Source organism: Atta colombica, unplaced genomic scaffold (genome assembly GCF_001594045.1).
Source record: "Atta colombica isolate Treedump-2 unplaced genomic scaffold, Acol1.0 scaffold101, whole genome shotgun sequence".
NCBI lineage: Eukaryota > Metazoa > Arthropoda > Insecta > Hymenoptera > Formicidae > Atta > Atta colombica.
The window spans coordinates 421222-428295 of NW_017259186.1; the positions used below are offsets into that span (position 1 = coordinate 421222).

At 30.8% G+C, this 7074-nt stretch overlaps 1 protein-coding gene across 1 annotated transcript in view; it reads left to right on the forward strand.

Moving 5' to 3' along the window:
• The first annotated feature begins 297 nt into the window (after nt 1-297).
• LOC108686921 (Krueppel homolog 1-like) overlaps nt 298-7074 on the forward strand; it is a 53788-nt gene continuing 47011 nt past the window's right edge. Inside the window, exon 1 of the mRNA XM_018192455.1 lies at nt 298-414. The gene's annotated coding sequence lies outside the window, so the exon portion shown is untranslated. The remainder of the gene's footprint in view (nt 415-7074) is intronic.

Here is a 7074-nt window from a genome sequence, read left to right on the forward strand (position 1 = left end):
AATGGATTTCTTTCGAATAACCAATACAGAAAGTGGAATTTGAAGCAGGAATTGGATTTCAAGAGAGAGCATCTGCGTTATTATGCAAATTTGTGATTTATATACCTTATCGTAATTATATGATCTTATAATTATATTTTTATATATCTTATAATCTTATATATCTTATAATTCTTCAAGTTTCAGATTTCATCTCATAAGTCATGATATCAGATCTTCCATCCTATACAATCATGTTGATGATCAGTATCGAGAATGAAGATGCATACAGCCGAAAATGATTTATACAATAGTCGATTGCCAGAAGCTAATTTTTTTCAATGTAGTTTAATATTCTGGAAGCGTATCCAGTTGGAAGATCTTGGCCTATAATTTTTTGACACATCAACAATGGCGTAATTCGAAGCATCCGTGGTGAGTATATTCGTGCTCGAAGTTATTATACAGGATGATTCAGAATAACCCGATGTTCTTGCAAAGACGTGTTTCTAACTGAATTCTGAGATGATTTTTCCTTTACAAAAAATTTATCCAACAATTTATCCTTACTTTTTAAATCATTGAAAGATAAAGTTATAGTATTTATAGGCCACTTACAAAAGATAAACTGATTGCGATCAGCTGTGTAAGGACATAAGGTTATTCCATGATGGAAAGGATTGACATATGATGTGTTCAGTTTGAGCAAACCACGCCCCTTTTATAAGTCGAAGTATCGTTTGTAGATCCAGGTCTGCCAAGCGGCAGAAATAAATGTTAATATTGTTACAACTGATTTATACATCTTGACTTCATCAAATCCCGCTATGTGTCCTTTTCTCTCTTTGTTTCGAAGCGTGGAGCAACATCAACTATCAAGCAAGTGTTAAAATGATTTTAAGAATTTATTAGAATTAAGAATTTATTACGAATTACATTATTCGAAATGGATTCCTATTGGAATTATTCAATTATTCCTTAGATTTCTATTGTGTTTTCTAGAAAAAACGGAATAATTCCGTAAATACCCTGAAGATTTCGCCGAGCTATAAGTATGAATATTGTTGGTACAAATAGTACTCATTTATATATTTATATTTATATATTGATTTGTTCATTTATCCAGAAAAAAATATTTCATGTACGAGGCCTGTTAAAAAAATAATCGAATTTTTTTTTAATTTTTATTATTAAATATACAGCTTATTGAGCTTTGTTTCTTTCAAAGTACTCCCTTCCTCTATTCTATATTCAGCAGTGTTTCCATTTTATTATGCAGTCCTGAAAAGATTTTTTTGGAATATCCTTCAATGCTAGAGACGAATTTTTCTTAATTTCATCAGTGATGGTCGAAACAGCTCCTTTTAGCACCAATTTTAATTTTGAGAACAAGAAAAAGTCGGAAGCAAGGTCTAGGGAGGCTCAGGAAAGACAGTCATTTCATTTTTGGCACAAAACTTGCAAATTGACAAGATTGAGTGGACAAACGCATTGTCATGGAGGTAGATTTGTTTTTTATTCCTGCACTTTTTGAACTGGTACACAGAGCAATAAGTTGAAGTGAAACAAATATACATTTGTTTTACTTCACTTTATTGCACCGGTTCAGAGTGCAACAATAAAAAATAGATTTCTTGAGTTGTCTCGCCATAACTGTGATCTCTTTGCGAATTTTTTTGCGCAACCTCTTTAAAAAAACCTTCGTACTGACGGTTGATTGTTTGACTTTGAAGCAAAAATTCAAAATGCACAACTCCATTGAAATAAAAGAATTTTACGTTGTATCGTTGCTTCCATAAATCGGACATCGCGAAAATCGTCACAAACATTAAAGGTTTGTTCGCGTCGCATGCTCCATATTAATCCAGAGAGCATTTGGATCACAGATAAGATGGCAGTTGGAGCAGTTGCATTCATGTGCTCCAATGTTCGGTGACACGAACGGATTTAGAATAAGTGAGCATGTCATCTAACCTAATCCGTGAGACCACTCGAACGGGATATGTGCCTCGTTTCGTTTCGAGTATTTTGTATTATCTTGATTATTTGAAAAGCGTTTTTATACAAAATAAATACGTTTTTAATAAATATAAAAGTTATAAATTAATATGTCAAGGCTTTTTTAAAAAACGAGCAAATGTTAATAAAATTCATCTTCGTATAACGCTATAAATTTTAAACGTTTCGATTTACAAAGTCTTCATCAATGATAATAAAGAAAACGTATTTATGTAATCTCATCCAATGTCAACAAACTAATATATAATAAATAATAAAAATTATTGCTCTAATTTTATTTAGTTATTATTTATGTTCCTTATGTAAGTGTCCAAACGTTTGAAATTTATAGCGTTATACGAATATAATAAAAGAATTTTATTAGTTAATAGTTACATTTGCTTGTTTTTTTAAAAAGCCTTACCTAAACATTTTAATTTATTGCATTGCATTTACGATGCATTTACTACTTTTTTAAAAGTTATATTATATTATTAGGTGTACAACTTTGTTTCCGCCGTTTTCCTATAGATGGCTTTAGCGGTAAGTGGTTGAAATAAATAGATCGTAGACGACATACAATAAACTTGGGCATCTGTCAACATAACCCCATAGAAGCATTAATTGATTTGTGTCTGCATCATAAAGTTATTCTCGATTGAAAATGTCAGTTTACGAGCCAAATTCTCGTCATTTGCGGGAGGTTTTAATTTTTTGCTTCAATATGAAGAAATCTGCGGCTAAGGCTCATCGAATGCTCTTAAATACTTATGGTGAGGCTGCTATTAGTGAAAGAATGTGTCGTGAATGGTTTCAATGCTTCAAGAACGGTGATTTTGATGTCCAAGGTCATGCTCTGTATTTGGTGGGACTAGCTCGGCATAGTGTATTATGAACTGTTAAAACCGACTGAAACAACACACAGGCCATCGATATCGAACGCAATTGATGCGTTTGAGCCGAGCATTGAAAGACAAACGGTCGCAATACAACGAGAGACACGATAAAGTGATTTTGCAGCATGACAATGCTCGACCCCATGTTGCGAAAGTGGTCAAGATATATTTGGAAATGTTGAAAGGGGAAGTCCTATCCCACCCGTCGTATTCTCCAGACGTTGCTCCCTCTGACTATCACTTGTTTCGATCAATGGCACACAGCCTGGCTGACCAGCACTTCCGGTCTTATGAAGAAGTAAAAAATTGGATCGATTCGTGGATAGCCTTAAAAGATGACCAGTTTTTTCGACGCGGAATTCGACGCTATCCGAAAGATGGGAGAAAGTAATGGCCAGCGATAGACAATATTTTGAATCATAAATGTATAACCAGTTTTTTACAATAAAGCCTCGAATTTCGGAAAAAAAACGGCGGAAGCAAAGTTGTACACCTAATAGTAATTGCCGACTGCTGCATTTAATGCCATCTAGCGGGAAAAACGCCATGAACTTTTTCCCTATGTTGTCCCATATGTTATCCAATATATATGCAGCTTTTTTGAGAAATTAGCCTTTTCACGAAATGGCTAGCCTTTATACAAAACGGCACCTTTTTATGAAATCAATGATCGTTTTTCAGATCATTGATTCACTTCAGTCTTGTCGCGAAAAGACTAACTCATCAGCCTTATTGATTAATGATACACATTCTGCGAAAAGCCTAACCAAATATCTAACCTTTTTACGTAAAGCCTAAAATCATCAGTTTGGCGAAAAGTTGTTTTATTTCTATTGGTAAAGGCGCTGCTATACTAGTCTGACAAGATGGCTGTCAACAACTTATGCTGCGAGATTATTACCAACAATAATATCAATCCATGTAGACATGAAGTGTGAGAACAGTCTTTAAAAATAGATTTTAGAAATACTATCCTCACACCCCGAATTCCAAATGGGTTTTTACTGTCTCTAAAGACTGTTCTCTTCTACTGCGTAGCCGCCCCGAATTCAAGAGCATTAGTCTACACACCCCACTGTCTACATGCATATATGACGACATATGACGTAACATAGAACTTTCCAGTAATTGTAATATTTGGTATAAAAAATTTATTAGAGTAAAACATACACACACATACATATATATATACATATATATATATATTAAAAAATTTATTAGAGTAAAACATACACACACATACACATATATATATATATATATATATACACATATACATATAATATCATTAGAGCAATTAGTATTATTTCAGCTAATAAAAATAATATTTTACAATCTTAAAAACAAGTTATTATCATAGATGTCATCATTTGTACACTACTACTATATTTAACAGTAATTATATTTTTTTTATGTGTTCTCTTTCACCACATCTTTGAACAGATATGTTATAATTATACATCCATTAGCATTATAGGTATTTATAGTTTTTCAAAAGAGCAGTTTCGTCGTACGATCACAGAAATGAAGCATGGTAAATGAAGGTCGGATTCGGATAGGTGACCGCTCATGGATGCATCATATAATTGGTTCTCGCATTCATAAAATAAGTTTTTTTTTTATTATAATTTTGTAGTGTATCCTCTGAAATATGATGCTAATCAATAATACTTATTTTCACAATAAAATTTCAATGAAATTTTAATGAAGTTTTTTTCACCACTATTACGCTATTAGTGACACTATTTATCAAATTTACATATTACAGTAACACTAATAGTATATTTTTATGCTGACTAAATCAATTCAAGATTTTATTTCCAACTCGAAAATTAATCGAAATTGAAACCAAAAATCTATCGAAATCAGTAGAAATTTCGAAAACTTTCGACTTTTATTTTCGACATCGAAACGACGTCTTTTCGAGAAATCTTTTCTGACTGAATTATAATTTCGCAATGTGGCTTACAGAATTTCTAACCTCAAGTCTAGTCGTCAATTTTAACGCTTCATATCTCAGGTCAGAGCGGTACTTTTTTCTGCCAGATTCGATCATTTCGTGCAAAAACGCATCGAATGAGTGTATTTTTATCAAAATTTGATGTGAGAATGGGTATTCTATATCTTTACTCTTTTGCATAAAATCTAGAATGTAGTAGTACAAAAACTTACGCTAGACGTTTAGCCTTTTTTGCAGAACTTTTTTATCATTAACCACTAAGGCTAATGAATTAATTTTTTCGTGAAAAGGCTAAAGTGCGTCAGTCTAATTGAGGAACGATCGTTGATTTCGACGTTTCGCACAAAAATGTCGTTTTGTATAAAGACCGCTTAATTGCGCCGTGAATTTCATGCCCTGTGGTTGATTATTTTCAGATGTTTACCGTTTGAAAATTATTGCCTTAAGATTTTGCTATTAATATTTTCGATTTACTTTTTAATGAGGAATAAGTATGTGCCGGCCCCTGCGCTAACTCTATACCCTGTATGTATACAATTATAGAAAATTATACAAATCTTATAATATTTTATAGTTTACATATAGTAAAATAATTCTGAATTTTTAGAATTTCTGTATCATTTTATAACTGTCCAGAAAATATCTCAAATTTTTTTATACGAATTTTACGTACATTTCAGAATTCATATATATATATATATATATATAAACGTTAGTAGTACTAAGTAGTACTAAGTAGTACATAAAAAGAGACCGAACCTAAAGCTCCAATTTATGGTACAGTCGTTTTTCAGATCTTAAGTTTGGTCAGATCTTCAATATCAGAATTCGGATTTCAATTTCGAATCTCCAAATCAAAATTTCAGTGGTAGTGGTTAATCATCAAATTCAATTTTTCGTGACTGAACGAGAAATGTGAAAATAAGCTCGGATCTACAATAGATTTTTAAGCCTTAAGCCATAAGGAATGGACGAATCATAATCAATTATTCTCCTCGCATTCGACTGTAAGTGGTCAATTTCTTACGATTAAAGCTTAAAACTTGTCCGAATTAAGTTTGAGCACAAGAATTGTCGTTAACTCTTACTTAGAGACTTAAGTTGTAGACGTAAATAACACAGTTTTGGCATATGACGTACGATTTATTGCCATCTCTTAGAGACACGGCAATAAATCATACGTCATACATAAAAGCTTGTGAGTTACTTATATCTATAATTTCAGTCTAAGTAAGTGTTACGATTCTTATACTTAGAAATCCTAAAATAAAACGTGAGCAGTGAGATTACAAAATGTACCGAAAATCCATTTTTTAAAGAAAGTATTAGATAAAGAAAAAATATTATATATTATAAATATATTATAAATATATTTATATAAATATATAAATATATAAATATTTATATTGTAATATTTATAATATATAAAATATTTATACTTTCAGTGAAAAAATTTTACTGAAATTGTTTTATGTTTTGGAACATTTTTAACGAAATTGCTGAAAGTGAATTTATCAGCTAACATATTGAAAAATCATTGAATTTGAACGGAAATTTCTCTGAAATTTTGTTGGAATTTCTTTGAAATATTTATTGAAATTTCTCTGAAATTTTGCTGAAAATTAATTTTTCAGCTAAAAATTATTGAAATTAAACTAAAAATTTTTTTAAATGCTGAAAATTTGCTAAAAAGTGTTCCAAAATGTGAAATATAATAGTTTCACAGTGAAAATTTTCCACCAGGGAAGGTATTTTAGAGGAACAAATAAGCTATTCAGTTATAATTCTCTTTGTCAAAAATTTCTAGCTTAATTTAGACCATTATTAAGACATCTTTATTAAGCTGATCAGAGCGGTTATTTTCAGAGTCAGCAAGCGGCGGTCATACTATATATGTTAAAAAATTGGACAACTTTTGTATTAGTCGAATTATTTCACATTTTGGAACACTTTTCAGTAAATTTTTAGCATTTAAAAAAAATTCACTTTAATTTCAGCAACATTTTAGAGAAATTTCAATAAATATTTCAAAAAAATTACAACAAAATTTCAGAGAAATTTCTATTCAAATTCAACGATTTTCCAGTATGTCAGTTGATAAATTCACTTTCAGTAAAATTTCAGCAAATTTTTAGCAATTTCGCTGAAATGTTTCATGCAGAATAATTTCAGCGAAATTTTTTCACCAGGATTATTATAAATATTTTATGTATTATAAACATTATAAATATATAATTTATA